This window comes from Neofelis nebulosa, chromosome 3 (genome assembly GCF_028018385.1).
Source record: "Neofelis nebulosa isolate mNeoNeb1 chromosome 3, mNeoNeb1.pri, whole genome shotgun sequence".
NCBI lineage: Eukaryota > Metazoa > Chordata > Mammalia > Carnivora > Felidae > Neofelis > Neofelis nebulosa.
In genome coordinates this window covers 121,521,648-121,540,458 of record NC_080784.1, presented here as the reverse complement: position 1 = coordinate 121,540,458, position 18,811 = coordinate 121,521,648, and the positions used below count along the sequence as shown (strand labels likewise).

At 38.9% G+C, this 18,811-nt stretch overlaps 1 long non-coding RNA gene across 1 annotated transcript; it reads right to left on the bottom strand.

Moving 5' to 3' along the window:
• Positions 1 to 4,183: 4,183 nt before the first annotated feature.
• LOC131506157 (uncharacterized) lies at positions 4,184 to 16,978 on the bottom strand. Its single transcript, XR_009258760.1, has 3 exons — positions 16,911 to 16,978; positions 16,493 to 16,583; positions 4,184 to 4,532 (listed from the first exon to the last, which is right to left on the bottom strand). It is a non-coding gene; the product is annotated as an uncharacterized LOC131506157 (long non-coding RNA).
• Between the last annotated feature and the right edge of the window lie 1,833 nt (positions 16,979 to 18,811).

Below are 18,811 nucleotides of genomic sequence, written 5' to 3'. Positions count from 1 at the left end.
CACGGTTCCTGAGATCAAACCCTGCATCAGGCTCCATGTTGACAGTGTGGGACCCGTCTGGGATTCTCCCCTTCCCTCTCTCTCTGCCCCTGCCTTGCTTGTGTTCGTTCTCTCTCTCTCTCCAAATAAATAAACTTAAAAAAAAAAAGAGAGAGAAGTTAGGTTCTTCATAAATACATAACATTATCATGCCACTGATTCATGAGGGGTTTAAATGAATTCTTTGGGGTGGGACACCAGAATTATTTGTGTTCATTTTCATCTAAGATCTTTGTTTCCCTAACATTCTTGGTCCTATTGAAACATTTCAGGGGCGCCTGGGTGGCGCAGTCGGTTAAGCGTCCGACTTCAGCCAGGTCACGATCTCGCGGTCCGTGAGTTCGAGCCCCGCGTCAGGCTCTGGGCTGATGGCTCGGAGCCTGGAGCCTGTTTCTGATTCTGTGTCTCCCTCTCTCTGCCCCTCCCCCGTTCATGATCTGTCTCTCTCTGTCCCAAAAATAAATAAAAAACGTTGAAAAAAATTTAAAAAAAAAAAAAAAAAGAAACATTTCAGTATATAAAAATACTGCAAAGTTAATACCCAAGAAAAAAGCCATCATGATGTGTATGCTGGTCATTATGATGAGTGTGGCACAATTTTTTTAAATAAACTATCATGCCCTTCAAAAAAATAAAATATTTTATGTCGGGACTTGCAGTTGAAAACATGTTTAAGGAAAGTTTTGCTTACGTTCACTCTGGCATTTGTTCTGTTTTGTTGTTGTTATGTTTGCTTTTTTATTTTGTTGTTGTTGTTGTTGTTGTTGTTGTCGTTGTTGTTGTAAGGAAAAGCCATCTACCTCTATCCTGTCTTGTCCACAGTAAGTTATGTTCTATCGGAAAGCCCATAATTATATCAAGAATACCATGTTGAGGTCAGTGCAGTAACATGATCAAAGTACTACTTAATAGGTGTGCTTTTTCCATTACAGGGATTATAAATGATATGCTCAAAGGATAGAAATACAATTACATACATAGACAGTGATCTGTCATTGCTACAGGCATGCAACACACAGCAGAGTCCAACCGTCTTGGCTCATTAGATAACAAAGCCACGTTGGTCTTGTGCCCCTGCTAAATCCCTGTTCACAGCTCTGTGCCTGGCACAGAACTGATGTTTAATAAACATTTATGGAATTTGTCAAATGGGTTGTGTTGAGCAGGTTTTAAGTCTACCTGCACAACTTGCTAAAAGGTCTTGTCCAAGTTATTTAACTTCTCTGAGCCTCAGTTTCTTTACGGGTAATGTTAAAATAATACCAAATGCTCTACATAATCTTAGTGAGGATTAAAATGAGAAGGCATATAAAGCCCTTAGTGCAGGGTCTGGTGCACTAGGCGCTCAGTGTGTGATGCTATCTTTATTTTGATTCTTTCAGACATCAAGAATTAATCATGGAGCCCTTTGGACCTTGTTTTCAAACCATAGTAGGCAAATGAAACATATTAATAGTGGCAGACAGGCAATTATGACCACCTCAATCAGCCAAGATGGATAGATAATCTTGGAATAAAATAAGAAATACAGTGGTCAGCCTGCATTATATTTGAGAATTGGAGGACCTGTCTGCAGCTTGTGTAGAAATGGACCAGAACCCCAACTCTTGAAGTACCACTTTGCTCATGAGCAGTCACCTTAGAGTTTGGATAAAGCTGCCTAATACATGGATAACTCTACTTTTTGTGGAACATTGTTTTACTGGTGACATCCTTCAGGAAAAAGAAAAAAAACAATAACAAAAAACACTTCCGGTGTAACATTGCATACAGACTGAGATTATGAGCTTTGAAATAACCGACCAGAGTTCAATCCTAGCTCTACTGCTAAATAGTGCAGGATACTATTAGGCAAGTTACTCTTCCTAAAACTCAAATCTTTCATTTTAAATTGGGAGTAATTGTTAGACCCAGGTTGTTGACAGCAGCAAATGAAATAATGTATGCAGTACATTTATATAACAGATTGCCCTTTCTGCCTGCCAGATAGTAAGTGCTCAATAAATATTTTATTGCTTAATAAATATTTTCCGTCTTCATCGTCTTCAGCATTGAGGAAGTATGAAATCTTGATTGGCAAGACACTTCAGTATTACTTGTTTCTAACGGAGTCTGGATGAAGTTTTAAAAGACTCGTATTCATATAACTGGTTAAAAAAAAGAGAGAGACCAAAAAAAAAAAAAAAAAAGGAGAGAAAGGGTGAGAATGTCTTGATCTTGGTGTATTCAGCTTAGTTTTGTCTGACATCTTAACCTTTATAACCCCAAATGGAGCAAAGTCCATCAGAAGTTCTCCTGTGCCTTAGAAATCATCCCCAGAATTGTCCAGAAGTATCAAAGCAACAAGAAGAGAGCTAGTCCTTAGACATATCAGTTTGTATGTACACAAGAAGCCAATCCCCACATATTGCTAAGAATGGTCTGTATCTTCATACTCAAAATGTTTTCCATTATAAAATTATCACAAAATCAAAATATTACCACTTAAAAATGGCACTTTCAAAACGGCAAAACAAATGGAAAAGGAAACCACCATGAACAATAAACTGACCCCTGTTCACTGCACCCCACCCCCACCCCACATCACCAATTTCCACAGAATGACATTCCAGCCCCCAGAGCTCCTCTCCACCAACCTGGAGTCCTGCTCATACTTTGTTCAATCAGACTTTCCTCCTCCTCCATCCCACCCACTCCTCCTCTCTCACAGACCGGCTGCCCAGATGAGTGAGGAATCATAGGGCCTTTTTTTTTTTTTTTACTTGACATTCAAAACAGAAAGAAAACAGAAGTATAGAAAATATATAGTAATGAGAATGGGTGCCAAGAAGCTGACCATATCATCAGGAGATGGGACCTCACTAGGCAAGAATGAAGAAAACTTAAGGTCCTTAGAGGAACAAATGTTCAGCTGTAGAAAGAATTTGGGTTTAATCATGTCTGAAGAGTGAAGTCACATAGTATGTAAGGAGCAAAAGTTCGAAGTCATATGTTATCATCCGAAAAGGGATATCACAAGGGAAACTCTTGGCAGTTCACTTTATACAGTGTTTGGCTGAAAACGTTCAAAACCATTTGTTGCTGCCATTGCTGTATTTTTCCAAAGTCATTTCCTATTGATTCAGCACACTAGGAAACCATGGCTGGGTTCACCTTGCCAAATAGGAGTTTCTACTTTGCTGACTGGAGAGTATCCAAAAGCCACATTATACTGGAGATAATAAGCACCTGGTCTTTGAAAGGAATCATCTGTGTAGGCAAGGAGGGAATGTCTCACAGATTTCTCTTTAGTTCTGGGATTGAGCTATCACTTTCCATCACACACTGCCATTTGGACTGTTTGTTGTAGTACCTTGGGGACAAATCCTCCACTCTGGGATGGGATGACCCTATCTTGCTTGCTCTCCTCCTCCACAGGTTCACCTAAGCAATCCCAGTATCTTGGCAAACAAATTTGTCAAAACCTATACACTTTAGAAAGAGATCCTGGTGGAATGGGGGGCACTGGGTGGCTCAGTTAAGCGTCCGACTCCTGGTTTCAGCTCAGGTCATGATCTTGCAGTTCCTGGTTTCAAGCCCCACATTAGTCTCTGTCCTAAAGGTGTGGGGCCTGGTTGGGATTCTGTCTCTCCCTCTCTCTCTGCCCTTCCCCCACTCACACTGTCTCTGTCTCTCTAAAAATAAATAAAATTTAAAAAGAAAGGAAGAAAGAAAGAAAGAAAGAAAGAAAGAAAGAAAGAAAGAAAGAAAGAAAGAAAGAAAGAAAGATCCTGAATGGGAGAATAACAGAGATAAGCAATATTCAGACATCCCTTTTATACAAGAAGATGTTTGATAGCACAGTATGGCAGGAGATTAATACAATAGTCAGAGGAACCAAATATGATGTTAAAATGATTTCTGAGTTTCAAGATATTTATCGACAATATGAAGATAATAATGTTTGTTCTTTCTACTACATAGGGTTGTTGCAAAGAAGAAAGGAAAATGTACACAAAATCACTATGCAAGGTAGACAAATGGAGAGGATTATTTTGTTAGCCTAAAAAGATTTGCAAGGTTTGGTTTTTCCAATAAGAAATTTGTCCTTCAGGGACTAAATATTAGAATAAACAGCTTGTTCAAATGCATTTTCCCAGCTTGCTGCTTTCACAGGTAGAAAAAAAAAAAGAATAACGTAATTTTTTATTTCATTTTACTTTTCATAAAAACAGGTAGACAGAGCTGAGTGGACACTTAATTATCCCGTTGGGAAGTGTAGCAGAACCATATCAATCATTTGGAGGCTCCCAGATGACAAGGCCAGACTAATGACTCAACCTACTTGACAACTGGCAAATGACAGGCTTGCCAAAATGAAGGGCTTGAAACATCACAGAGGATCCAAAGTAAATCTTTGAGACAGTTCCAAATCCAAGTCCATCCATTACCAACCACACCTCCTAAAGCCACGGTATCTGCATTACGCCATTGTTGTTGCCAAGAGTGCTGTGCTAGGAAAAGAAGGACAAATCACAGAGAATGTGTTACCGGAATGGAGCAGAATGGTTGTTTTCCAAGGCAAGTTTATTAGTAATTACAGTACACAACTCTACAATAGTTGTGTGCACAGGTCCACAACCTCACCTCCCTACCTCACTCATGTCTCTAGAAAAACTCCTGCATTTTTATGTAGAGTTGACAATGAAGGATGTAATCTCCACTCACAAACTTTATTGTGGAAGGACTGCGTACTAAACATCACTAGCCCTAGGGTTACAAAGATGACTTCAAATCCTAGTGATGGAGACAGATCTTTGTCTACCACAAGATAGTGGCATCATGTGCAAGGTGCTATAGGAGTCAAAACCGTAGAATTTATTTCTCCTGGAAAATGATGGGAAGTCCATGAATGACTTCTTAAAGGAAACGCTGTGAGCTGAGTTGAAAGATGGGCAGAAGTTGGACAATAAGCAAAGGGGAAATGAATTGTAGACAAGCAACATGGACACTAGATCATCTGTGGTGGCTGTTAGAAAGTGAAGGTTGGTGGCCCCGTGGTTGAGGAGCACAGACAGAATGTTGCTCAACTCTTTGAATCTTGCACGATAGATCTCTTCTACGGCATTCCTCACACTTAAGCCTCTACCCGTCTGTTCCTGCATTGGCATCGGGGCTTCCCATTACAATTAAGCTCATCCTCTGGCCATCACCACCTAAATTATTGTTGAAAATGAAAGCAAATGACAAACAAAGTCATCCAAGTGAAGAGACCCTCTAGAGCTATTGATGGTCTGTGTGTATTTGGTGGTAAGAGTGATCTGTCCTTTTACTTTCCAGTGGCCTATGAAACACTGACACAGCAGTGACAGTAAGCCATGAAATATTTCTTAGGAGAAAGGTAAAAAATAAAATAAAAAGTATTTAAATAGGGTTCAGTCATTGTAAGTGACTTTTGTCCCACCAAGTTCTGGTAAAAATAGTGAGATGCATTATAAAGCAGAAATTAATTCCTTCTTGTGAGTTACTAGGTCTATCTGATCCAAGTTTCTAAAGCACAACATTATCTGAAAAGAGTGATAAAATAATTTATTTCTAATTGATTTGTACCAAGGTTTTATGGGCCTCACTACATATGACCCTTATTAAAACTCCACCATATGAAGAAGTACAGACATACCCAAAATTACTAATTAAAAACTAGTGTTAGCATAAAAGGAAGGATTCTTCATTTCTCACAAAAATAAGATAGTTTGGCAGGTTTTTATGTCAGGGGAACATCCAAAAATAATGAATTCATTGACTGATATTTACATGTTGTTTGCCTAAATCATTCCTTTGCCCATAAAACCTTTAAAATATTCCTAAGGAAAATAAACATCTAGCTCAAAAGGACCATCTTTGGAATTTGGGAATTAAAAAAAAAGAAAGAAATAACAGTTGTTTCCATGTTCAGAAAGGACTGGAGATACTTAAAGAATGAATTAGTGTTCCAAACGGTGACATTCCTCCAATCCAGACAAGCAAAACTGACCACACTATTTTATCTCTGACAAATGGCTAATAACTAGGACGCCCTTGATGGCTGCAGACTCATAAAGAGAGAATAGGGCTGTGTCTGAGCCCAGCAATGACTACCAGGGGCTGCAGGAAGCACGGGACACACGTTTGCTGTCCCTAAGCTAACCCTAAGCTAGCATTTCCCCTTGCCTATTTGTCTCCAGATTAATTCATCCTTTAGCTTCTTTCTCTTTCTGAGTTTTGCTGCCCATCAAATGGTAAGTCAGGTAACTAAGCTCCCAAGGGCACAGATGCTTTAGATGTCTGTGAATTTGGTACAGTGTGTGCCATTTAGTAGGCACTGAAGGAAAATTATGCTTTCCACAAAAAGCCAACCATCCGACTCTGGAATATCATAGCAAGACTGTTATGATGCTAATAACAACCATTACAAGTAGGATACAGGCTGCAACACAGATGCCAACAGTTTATGATATAGAAGCCAGGTTAGCAAGGATCTGGACTTAAGCAAACAAATAAATAAAAGAATTAAATTCAGAAAATAATTTGGTAAAGATTGAAGGAATTAAGAAAAGGAACTGATGGTTGTTGAATGCCTTCAGGATTTTCATGTAAAGTATCTCACGTAATCATTGCATCAGTCCCATGTGTAGTAAAGCTAACACCGACAGTTTACTGTGTGCCAGATGGCTATATTAAATGCTTTATTATCATGGGGCGCCTGGGTGGCGCAGTCGGTTACGCGTCCGACTTCAGCCAGGTCACGATCTCGCGGTCCGTGAGTTCGAGCCCCGCGTCGGGCTCTGGGCTGACGGCTCAGAGCCTGGAGCCTGTTTCCGATTCTGTGTCTCCCTCTCTCTCTGCCCCTCCCCCGTTCATGCTCTGTCTCTCTCTGTCCCAAAAATAAATAAAAAACGTTGAAAAAAAAAAAAAATTAAATGCTTTATTATCATTAAGTCTTTTAAAAGGCAGTCACTTGGTTTCCACAACTCTGTGCAATAGTTCTTTTTTTTTAAAGTTTATTTATTTTTTGAGAGAGAGAAAAAGCATGTGCACAAGCGGGGAGGGGCAGAGAGAGAAGGGGACAGATATCTGAAGTGGGCTCTTCATGGACAGCAGAGAACCCGATGCGGGGTTCAAACTCATGAACCATGAGATCATGACCTGACCTGAAGCTGGACGCTTAACTGACTGAGCCACCCAGGCATGCCTCCGTGCAGTAGTTCTATTACTATCCCATTTATGGCTCATAACACTGAGTCACGAAACAACTAAATAATTTGCCCAAGATGGCTCAGTTAAGTGACAACCCTGGGTTGTGATTGCAGGCAATTCAAGATCAGAGTCCACACTCCCAAACACCCCACAGGACTATTTTTCCGATGAGGACCCTGAGGCTTGGAACAGTGACATATCCTAGAGAACTACTGAGAAGTGTGCTCAGAATTGAAGCTCAGGACTGCTGCCCTCCAAGACCAGTATCCGGTGCACCGCTCCACACTGCCAACCACCGAAATGAAAGTTGTTTAAGTATTTAATTGTATTAAGTTATACTACGGTTAAAAGAGGATGGAAATATAAAACCCTTATATTAGATTTTTTTTCTTATTAAACTTACTTCTACAACTGATCAGATATAAAGCAAGTAGCAGAAACTCTCCCAGTTCATAAAACTTTTATCAGCTGGAGGCCAAACCCTAAGTGGCTTTCTCTATGCCTTGAGCCAATTAAGTGTGCTTACAACAATAAAAAGAAATGAAAAAAAAATAATAATAAACAGTTTCAAGAAATAAAATAAACACAATTGTTTTCTTTAACAAAAGGGATAGGGCAAGCTGAGCAGAGGATGAAGGAGAGAGGCTCAGTGGAGACCTTCATGGCTCTATTATTTTACCTTTGGTATAGAGAATGGAAAATGATTAAGGGCTTTTTCAACTCTGCCTCTCAAACACAAGTAAACGCCAGGCAGCAGAGTCTGACAATAAGTGAAAGCCACAGACCAAACTAGAAGTAAGCAAGCAGAAAGGGACCGAATTAGAGGAAGAAGGGTTATTTAGGTAAATTGAACAGGTTCCCACATAACAGTACCCTGATGTATAATTTTCTTATTCAGAAGTGTTTTCATCAAAGCTGCAATATAAAGGAAAGTGCATTATTCTTTTAACAAGTGAGGCCAAGTTTCTACCCAACTAAATCCTTCCTCTATGTGCCTGGGTCACTAGAACATTCGGACACCCCCCAGCTCTCATTTCTTGACTGCGCAATCTGTAGTTCTGCCAAAATTTCATTTTCATAAACAATCAATAAACTAACAGTATAACCACGGGTAGTCACATCTGAATTTTGTTAATCATATGTTGTGAGTGTAGAAATCCACATTAATTCAGCTCTCTCCCTTTCTTAGCTGAGCCTGAGCCTGTCAAGAACTATTCACAAGAGCAGAAATGCCAACACCATCCAGAAAAGAAATGTGTGTCATAGCTACCAACATTTTCACTGTTGCCTATTGTTATCAATGCAAAATGAATAAACTTTTTGGAATTTCTTGAAAAACAGGTGGGGGGGGGGCACCTGGGTGGCTCAGTCAGTTAAGCGTCTGACTTCGGCTCAGGTCATGATCTCACGGTTTGTGGGTTCAAGCCCTGCATCAGGCTCTGTGCTGACATCTCAGCCTGGAGCCTGCTTCAGATCCTGTGTCTCATTCTCTCTCTGCTCCTCCCCCACTGTGCTCTGTCTCTCAAAAATAAATAAGTAAAATAATAAAATAAAATAAATAAAATAAAAAAAGGAAGAGAGTTTTATTCAAGCCCAATTGAGGAGCGCTGCCTGGACACACAATCTGCACAAAGAAGATTGTGCTCCTGAGAAGGAATGTTTGATATGAGGTTTTTTTGTAACATCAAGGGTTACAAATCATGATGAAGGACATTTCAGAAAATTATAAACTCTATCTTATGCTGTTAGTATGTGCAAAGTGCAGACTTCAGAGGTATGGGATCAGAACTTACGGGGATTTTTACTCTTATCTCTAGTTTGAAATGTTTCTTTTAGCTTATTTGGTAATGAAGCAGATGTACATTGTGTGTTCAGGCAGAAATAGAGCCCATGCTCTGAAGTTTGGTGAAGTCATTCTGACCCTGATAAGAGTATAGCCTCCCTGGGAGCCCAGGATCAGGCCCCAAAGCGTTAAATGTTGAAAATTTCCTTTACCAACGTCTATTCAGATTCAGGAATGATCAAACAATTATTAAAACAAATAAGAATAATGCCCAATAAAGATCACTAGACATGACCAATCTTTTTACTATTGCATTTTAAAATGAAGGTGTTGTTGGGTCCAAGGTATGGACTCTCATCCTAATATAGTACTGGGGAGATATTTTCAGATTGCATTTCAGTCCTGGTGTCTCTCTAGTGGTTAGCTTCCTCAGCCCACTTAGCTGGTTGACTCCTGGATCAGTTGGTTGACACCTCCTCATGGCTGCACCCCTCATCACATCCATGCTGGCCTTTCAAGGTCAGCAACCCCATTAACTTTGAGTCTCTAGCATGTCTCTTAGCTCAGATTTCTGAATGACAGAAAAGTAAGGAGTGAACACCACACCCCCAACCCTGTATGCTGAGCCTCTGTCCTCTGGAAATGACAAGAATATATATATTTTTTTAATTAATAATTTTTTTAAAATAAGATAGTTTTGGGGCACCTGGGTGGCTCAGTTGGTTGAGTGGCCAACTCTTGGTTTCGGCTCAGATTATGATCTCATGGTCATGGGATCAAGCCCCTCACTGAGCTCATAGCCTGCTTGGGATTCTCTCTCTCTCCCTATCTCTGCCCCTCCCCCACTCACACTCAATCTCAGAAATAAATAAATAAATATTTTTAAAAAATAAGATAGTTTCATACTCTTTTTTTTACTACTGACATCATTAAAAACTGAAAATTAAGATATTCTAATTCTTGCTTAGCTTCCATAAAAGTCAGGGAGGAGTTGAAGACCTTGATTAAAATCAGGTGAAAATAATGATAAACGCTTAATTTAAAAACATTTTTTTCTGATACCAAAATAGTCTATATTAAAAGCAATCTGACACAGATTGTGATAACTTGGCTAAAATGCTCTGATGTGCTTCTTATACTTGGCAGTAAGAACATAGGTGTGTTTTGTGGACATTTGGAAATGTGAGCTATAAAAGATGTGTTATTCATTCATTCATTTATTCATTCATTAATTCTTAATCCCTTCTAAGTGCCAGACACTGCTCTAGGGGTATGGTACCACAGTGGATAAAACTAATTCTTTGGCTTCATGAAGTGTACATTCTAATGGGGAAAGACAGAAAATAATAAGATAAATAAGCAAAAAACACAGTATGCTAGATGAGTATAATTCCTAAGGAAAAAAGTAAAAGAGAGAAAGAGATACGGTGTATTGGAGGGAGTGATTTGAAATAAGAGTGTTTTCTTCCAAACATTCACTAATTACATAAATTTATAGCATAATATTCATTTAGAAACATCCTCTAACAACCTGACCATGTATTCTTTCTCTCTCCATGACATGTGCTGTGGGAAACTTTGAAGTCTCAGAAAGATCAAAGATGCAAAATAACTCTAAATTTATAAACCTTAAGTTTATAAGCAGAAAGTCACATGCTCCAAAATGCTGAAAAATTATGAGACTATTGGAAAAAAAAAAAACTTTTTTCCTACTCACTTGGTCCCTGGATTCCACCAGGAGATAATCTGTCAAAGTCACAGGTAAATTTGCAAGGGATGAACCAACTGGGTTTAAGCTTTGGGAGAATTTTCAGACTTCCCATTAACTTTACCTGCTCAAGGAATTTTCACCACTAAGTACTTTGATAGCTAAAACTATCATCTGAGTTTCTCTCTGGATTAACAGCAAAAATCTGAAGAAACTCACTCCTTATGTAGACAGATGGTTTTAATATAAGAGATGCAGTAGGATCATGACAGGATATCTCTATTCTGTCCTTGAATTGTAACTAAGTCCTAGAACTGAAAATAGGGTGCAGTACACTACATTTTCTGAAGAGAACCACCAAAACTGAGGCCAGAGAGCTCCCCTCAGGATTTTCTAAGAGATAGTGCAACCAAGTATAGTCACCTAACACTTCAACCCTCCACCCCTAAATCAATAAAATTAGAAGGCCAGGAAAAGGAGAAGCATGCCTTGGGGTCCTCAGAGGCCTGAAGGTTCTGTTGCCAGGTGAGAAAAAAATTCCTTTCTTCCCCAGGAGCTTCCTCCTCCTCCCTAAGGCTGAAACTGCAAAGACTCTGAGTGATTCCATCAGAGTAAAATTGTCACCTCATTCCTCTGTTGGCTGTCTGCTAAGGCAGTATGACTCACTGATCTACCCCTGAATCTACCCAAAGGGAAAAAGAGTCAGAAAGAGAGGCAGCCACAGAGCAGCCTGTACCTCCCCTTGAGTTCTGGAAAGGATAGCTGGGCTTTAAAAGTCTTACTGGGGCTTCATCCAAGGAGGCCCAACTGTGGTGATCTCAGCAGCAGGAAGCTGTGAGGGAGACCATTTATGGAGAGGGTGGAAGAGGTTGGCCAGACCCGGATTCCCCATGCCAAGAATTGTACACAGGGAAAAGCCCCATGACCGTGCCCTGTGACTGAGGCAGGCTTTGAACGTTTACTCCACCAAGGGCACTAATGTTGGGTAGTGTTAATCACAGAAGCAATGACAACCAACTAGGAGAGAGCCACAAAATGGACAAAGGTAATGAGATGCTTGTCCTGTTACTTCTTCCTTCTTCCCACTCTAGCACAGTAAAGGAAGCCTCGAAGAAGCAGAAGGACAGAAGTTTGCATCAAGATATGTGGGTGGACTGAGTGTCAATAACTAAAAATAACTAAAGAATTACATGTCCAAGATGCCAATAAAAACCCCACCACTCAGTAGAAAAAGAGATTCAACATTTTATAATTAAAGTGGAGGCTTGGAAAAAAACAAACACATTCACCAATGAAAATGTGTAACCAGTTGCAAGAAGATATGAAATAGAGAAGTGTGCTTTGGCTTAAAAACCAGAGCAACATAAGTGCCTGACTCATAGTAGGTGCCCATGTTTTTTGTTGAATGAGTCAGTGGATGGGTTGATTTAGTCTCAGTAAGAAATCAGTTAATGAACAACTGTAGTTGAATAAACATACTATAGACTCTCCAATTTATGATGTCTCTACGGTCTGATCTTTCCATCCACAATTCCAATAAATTGCAAATGCTGGCTGAGAAGTCACAGGTTTCTTTTTAATTGATGAATTTGATAGTTAAAGCATACCTCTTTCACAATGGCTATTAGTAGCTGGAAAACTATTGGTGGAATAAATCATCTTGTCCAATCAACCCTTAGATCATAACTAGCTATCTCTCTCATACCATAACTAGTTTGGACTTTTTTTCCAGTCAAGTGAAAGGAGTGTCTCTTTGCTAGTGTAAAGAGTGAGTGATACTTCTGAGTTTTCTGAAATGCTCTTTAATGCCTCTCATAATATTAAGCTCTTAATTTCAGTAGGGCATCTGCATTTGATAACACTATCCCTATAAAGAAATTTAGTTTAGGTATAATCTGATTCTACACTCATTATCTCATCATTCCAAACCATGAAACCCATAGAGCTATGTGATTTGCCTAAGATCACATAGATGGACAGTGATATAATTGGGACTATGTTACAACTAATCACTTCCCTTTCTCACTGCTGCCTCCAATTCAGACTGGCCCCCCATTGTACAGAGCCAGCCCGAGAAACCTGCCCAAATCAAAGAGCTTATATGTTAAAGCTGCTAGTTAAATTCCCACCCTTTGGGGTTCTTGAAACTCACTTACATTAGAAATCATTGCAGCTTTCTCAAGAGATATTAATCACAGACACTCACTTAGATGAATTTATTTGAAGAAAAATGAATATTCTGGTCCCCTTTTCCAATTTTAATAAAAATAAATTATAGATGTTTTGTAGGCAACCACCCACAAGCCTCTCTTTTAGTTTTGACTTCATGATTTGATATTCCAGGATAAAAGATGCTCCACCCAAAATCCAAATGATTACAATTAGTCCTGGACAGCAAAAAAAAAAAAAAAAAAAAAAAGTAATTAAGGCAATTGTGCCTTTTTTTTTTTAAAGCATGCAAAGAGAGTTTAGAGGAGAGTTTTGAAAGTTACTTATCATGCTTCTGTTACTATACTGATGAGTGGAGTAAAAAGGCCCAGTATGGAGCTATTCTTCTGGCTTCTCACACACAAAATCATCAGGTTGCTTTCACCTTGTTTTTCTAAGGTTTTAAAAGCAGATTTCATCAAGCTGTATGTAGTCCCAAATCCCCTGCAGCAGATACCAACATAAATAAACTCCTGCAGTTACCCACAGCCCAAAAAGAGAAAGGTTTGAATTAAAGCTTTGTCTTAAATCAAAGGCAGTCTTGCTGTAATTACTGCCACAGCTAAGATGAGAAAGTGCATCAACCACTCTGCTAATATAAGCTGTGTGCTTCCTCTGGCTGGTAACACTCTTGTCTTATTTCTCCTCTTGGCTTCTTTGGCCAAAGACAATGGCTTTGTAAAAGAAAAAACAGTTTAGAAAGCCATGGTTACTATAACAACTAATCCAACAAGGTTTCCTTTCTAGTAGAAGGATATAATAATTTAACAAGCTCAAAACTCACCTTTAGACCCTAAAGCTAAAAGTTAAGGTCAAAGGGTATAAAAGTAAATAATGGTTAGGGCCTTAATCACAATTTACTCAGAAATCTTTTTAAGGCTAAATTCAACACTGGAAATGGCGGCCAGTTAGGTGAGAAATGGTGGCATTAAACAAGAAGACAGGTGCAGTTAGGAACACTTCAACAAGCAGCCTGAAAGAAGTCTTTCAACGTTCTGTAATCCATCTCAAGTACGACATGCACACGATGTACAGGTAGGAGCAGATTAAAGCAGATGTATGGCTGAAGCAAAGTTCTAGGGTTGGAATACTTTTATTCTAATGGAAAGATGGGGTTGTAAAGCCCATTATCATAGATTTCACAAATCTATTTAGAATTCAGTAAAGCAAAGAACATTGCCCACTGTAATGTAACAGCTTGTGATATATTATGGGAAGACTACAAAGTAATAAAAAAGGCCACTTGCCTAAAAGAAATTTCAGTTTATGGGTTGGGAAATAAGGGAAGAATACATATAAAAATAAACACAAGCCCACAAGTGCTGGAAACATGTAAACATTTTCTTTTTTTCTTTCGCATTTACAATTTTTTTTTTCAGGAGTAAAATTTGGTGAATCATCACTTACATGCAGCACCCAGTGCTCATCACAACAATTGCCCTTCTTAATACCAATCACCCAACTAACCCATTTCCCACTCACCTCCCTCCATCAACTCTCAGTTTGTTCTAATATTTTCAATTAGACTCTAGGTTGATGCCTACTGGAGAAATCCTTTACAGTGGAAGCTGTCTTTTTCATTATTGGTTTTATGTAGCAACCTTATTTGTGTAACTGAGAGGAAGATGAGTGTCATAATGATGTGTTTGTATGACATATTCTGACTATAGACAACAAACTCAAGTCATTAACATGTCTTCAAAAGTTGGGGATCTGAAAGGACATATGGTAAAATGGCACTTTCTTATTCCTAAAGATCTCTTTTTATTTATTTATTTTTTTTTTTTTAATTTTTTTTTTTCAACATTTTTTTATTTATTTTTGGGACAGAGAGAGACATAGCATGAACGGGGGAGGGGCAGAGAGAGAGGGAGACACAGAATCGGAAACAGGCTCCAGGCTCTGAGCCATCAGCCCAGAGCCTGACGCGGGGCTCGAACTCACGGACCACGAGATCGTGACCTGGCTGAAGTCGGACGCTTAACCAACTGCGCCACCCAGGCGCCCCTAAAGATCTCTTTTTAAATCAACAACATAAGAATCTATGCAAACATATCCAAGACTCTTAACTCTTTGGCCCAAGAAAAGGAGTTGAAATCACTTCATTTTGACTACATTTGGCCCACTGGTAAGGTTCTGATATGGAAGTTTGTGTTCAATTTTGGTAGAGTGCTGTTTTTAATTTTTTTATTGTATTTATTTGTTTGTTTGTTTGTTTGTTTGTTTAATGCTTATTTGTTTTTGAGAGAGAGAACAGAAGAGGGGCAGAGAAGGGGGGAGGCAGAGGATCTGAGGCGGGATCCACACTGACAGCAGAGAGCCTGATGCAGAGCTGGAACCTATGAACCCATAAGATCATGACCTGGGTCAAAGTCAGATTCTTAACAGACTGAGCCACCCAGGTGTCCCTACAGTTTTTGAATTTTAAAGCCCTCAGATACAATATGATCTCTGCAGCCTGCAATGGACTCTACCACTACCAATTGTTTACAACTGCCTAATTCACACATTTATCTTTCACCTGCTAGCCTCGTGTAGCTATATGAAGTTGTGATTCCTATCTTGGAATTACCAACTTCCTTGTGTTCCAGTTTTAAAACTGTATACACGTACACACACACACATATGCACAAGGTTTGGGGAAATTAGCTAATTAAAAGTTTTATGGGGTGTCTGGGTGGCTCAGTCTGTTAAGCATCTGACTTGGGCTCAGGTCATGATCTCGTGATTCATGAGTTCAAGTCCTGTGTCAGGCTCCGTGCTGACAGCTCAGAGCCTGAAGCCTGCTTTGGATTCTGTGTCTCCCTCTCTGTGCCCCTCCCCTGCTCACACTCTCTCTCTCTCTCAAAAATAAGTAAATATTTAAAAAATCTTTAAAAAAAAAGTTTTATATGATCCGACAATGTGGTATGTTCTTTAAAAAAAAAGTCAATAAACTCTCAGTTTCCACGAAGAAATGTTCAATAGCCAGATTTCTAAACTGGAATAAACCATAATCTTCAATTCTGAATTCCAGAAATTAAAATTTAACTTTGACAAGTATGAGTATGATATGGATATAGAAGGTCTATAAATCATGTTTTAAATAAATATTTAACCAAATCATTGATAGTTAACCTTTAGGAAAACAATGTAGTAAAAACTGCAAAAAATTGTCGTGAGGAAAAATCTATGGATTTGTTTTACTAGTTACTATATAAAAAGCAGAACTAGAACCAAAACTTGGTTATAAAAGTGTCAAATTTAAAAAGGTTTAAATCTGACTCAACACAACTTATGAGTTTTTGAGCATTATGGTTATTCCAATAAGTTGGTGGTCCTAGAAAGAATGCATTTCCTCCCCGTGCAGATATTTGAATGAGCCTGCATACACTGGGTGGGAGGTTACACCAATTCAGTACTTGATAGGTCTATTCAACAAAATTATTTGGGGATCCTTTAAAATATATACAAATATACTCTTGGCCCCATTCCAAGCATATTAGGTTACATAACTGGGAGTAAAATCTGGGAGGTCTCTATTAAAAAAATAATCTTACCAGGATATATCTGATGGTACTGGTCAAATCAGTGCTCGGGTCTCCAGCAGCAGAGCAACACATCCATACTGCATGACCCCTGTCATTATGTCTAGAATCACATAAAAAACATTCTTCTCAAGATCTGCCCTTCAAGAAAGAACAGCTTCTTCTGTAGGTTTATTTTGAGTGACTCACAAAGTCATGCCATCCCTCCAAAACCTCACCTGTAGAATTAAACCTTTGCTTAAATGATGTAATATCTATAAAACACCAATTATCTTCTAGCCTTTCCATCCCCCATACCAAGAGAGATTATTTTTTCCTAGGATCCAGGCTTCTCTCTCCAAAAAGTAATTTCACATGTCTAAATTAGTCTAGATCAGTTCTCAAAATGTGATCACCAGACAAGAAACATCAGCATTACCTAGGAACTTACCCAGAGTAGAACCCAGCAACCTGTGTCTTAACAAGATTTCCAGGTGATTCTGATGCATGTTTATTTTTTTATTTTTATTTTTTAATATTTATTTATTTTTGAGACAGAGAGAGACAGAGCATGAACGGGGGAGGGGCACAGAGAGAGGGAGACACAGAATCAGAAGCAGACTCCAGGCTCTGGGCCATCAGCCCAGAGCCTGACACGGGGCTCGAACTCACTGACCGCGAGATCGTGACCTGAGCTGAAGTCGGACGCTCAACCGACTGAGCCACCCAGGCGCCCCTGATGCATGTTTAGGTTTAAGAACCACAGGCCTAAATTAACAACAAGAGAAGGGGAGCAGGACGGGTCAGTAGGATGGAAAATTTTGCCCGCTGACATTCAAAATCCTGCAAAATGGTGATCCAGTCTGGGCATGGATCTTCTAAATCTATTCTCCTCCCAGATATTCCAGCAGCACAAGATGTGGGGCTGCTTATTCTCTTGATAACCCATCAAGAAATTCTGAACTCAGAATATATACAAGTACACACACACACACACACACACACACACCCCTTCTAAAGAAATAACTCTGAGAGACAGAATAAATAAACCCATGAAGACAATAGAAATGTTTTTCAGAATCCCCTCTAATTTGGAAAGACACAAATTGTAACAACAGAATCAGTACTTTAGTACTTCATGTTAATATGCATAAGAGTGTTTATTCCTTTCCTTCATCCCCTACTCCGATTTGTCAACCTCTCAAAACTAGTTGAAACTAATAAAAAGGCCATTACTTAATGGGCTCCCTCAAAATTACACAAAAACATGTTCTTCGACTATGAAATTCCAACTGGTTTAAAATTCTAGCCATGATTCATTCCCCACATCAGTCTCCAACAGCTGAGAAAAAGAGGAGAGGATCTTTATTTGGTCCTATTTTGGTTCATCATGGGAAGGAAGGAAGGAAGGAAGGAATTGAATAGTCATACTTCTCTGTGCACACTTAAATGCCAAAGAAGCCATGTGTCTCTGTTATATTGCTTCCATTTTACAGAGTGAGAGCCTGCCTGCATACAAGAATATAGGCATCCATATTTAAGATAATAGTCATGGGCCATTGGGAAGGAGTTTCTTTCGCTGAATTTTTATGAAGCTTAAATACTTATTTTGATGGAGATTAATGTCCCCTCTATAATTAAGTACAAGCCAAGTATTCAATCACCGTACCTCCCCAATTATCAGTCCATACTTAACTCATCACCAGCTTTAGATGAGCATATTGATAAAGTGTCTTCTGAATTAAGATCTCACTTCCTCAGTGCTCTTAATTATATTTTCTGCTTACTATTTACTTCTTATGAATTATACTTTGACAACTTAAAATTTTTCTCTTGCAGTTAACTTGTGCCAAGCTGACTAGATATTACAAAGATAGAAGAATCTTTGTTTGTAATAAAGAGGAAAAGAAGAAAAACAATTAAAACACATATGCAATAAGTCTTTGAACCAGATGATTGCTAACATACCTTCCAGCTCTAAAAGTCTAAGGCCCAGTGATATCTAAATAAACATTGATTTTTACAGTATAGCCTTTGGCAACTGGCATAAAGAGTAAGTAATATGTTTGAGAGACAATAACGTTGGCCACAAAACTGAATGACTGGTCAGCTGAAAGATAAGAAAGAGCACATGTACAAATAAAAGACAAATAAGGAAGCTCTGGGGCTTCCTTTGTGGAAAACCCTCATTATTTAATCGTAATGTATTAATTAGATGATTTCTCTGAGTGTTGCTCCACACAATGATAAGAAAAATAGAGGGGAATTTGGAGTCTACATGAATATTAATTCAACCAAGTGGTTGAACTAAATAAAATTGCCACAACTGGCAAATAAGTTAGTTGAAGAACA